Source organism: Carcharodon carcharias, chromosome 23 (genome assembly GCF_017639515.1).
Source record: "Carcharodon carcharias isolate sCarCar2 chromosome 23, sCarCar2.pri, whole genome shotgun sequence".
Classification (NCBI taxonomy): Eukaryota; Metazoa; Chordata; class Chondrichthyes; order Lamniformes; family Lamnidae; genus Carcharodon; species Carcharodon carcharias.
The window spans coordinates 25,949,598-25,950,480 of record NC_054489.1 but is presented as its reverse complement, the minus strand read 5'-3'; positions in this window follow the sequence as shown (position 1 = coordinate 25,950,480).

The following is an 883-nucleotide window of genomic DNA, read 5'->3' as shown; positions in this document are numbered from 1 at the left end:
CGATGCCAATACTGACCCCTAGGAAACATCACTATATACCTCCCTTCTGTCCTAGAAACAACTGTTCACCACTACTGTCTGTCATTCAGCCAATTTCGCATCCATGTTGCTACTGTCCCTTTTATTCCATGAGCTTTAATTTTGCTGTCAAGCCTGTTATGTGGTACTTTATCAAATGCCTTTTTGGAAGTCCTGGTTCACCACATCAACCACATTACCCTAAACAACCCTCTGTTACCTCATCAAAAGATGCAATTTTCCATTAACAAATCAGGGCCAACTTTCATTAACTAATCCACATTTGCCCAAGTGAATGTTAATTTTGTCCAGGATTATTGTTTCTGAAAGCTTTCCCAGCATCGAGGGTAGATAACTGTTGCTGGGCTTATCATTGCAGCCTTTTTTGAACAAGGGTGTGACATTTATAATTCTCCAATCCTCTGGCATCATCCTTGTATCTAAGGAGGATTGGAAGATTATTGCCAGTGCCTCTGCAATTTCCACCCTTACGTTCCTCAGTATCCTTGATGCATCTTATCCATTTTTGATGACTTATCATCTTTAAATTTAACCAGCCTTTCTAAAACCTACTCTTCATCAATATTTAGCAAATCCAGTATCTCAACCACCTCCTCTTTCACTATGACTTTGCAACATCTTCTTTGGTAAAGACAGATGCAAATTACTCCTTTAGTATGCCACATGGAGGTCTTGTGGTGCAGTGATAGCATCCGTACCTCTGGGGCCGAAGCTCTGGGCTTAAGCCCCACACCAGGACTTGGTCACTGAAGGAGTGTTTGTGGTTTAAAAGGCTGATAATCAGCCTGGGAATCCTTCTACCACCTCCCCCACTATTCCCCAAAGAGAAAAAAGTGTGCAATGA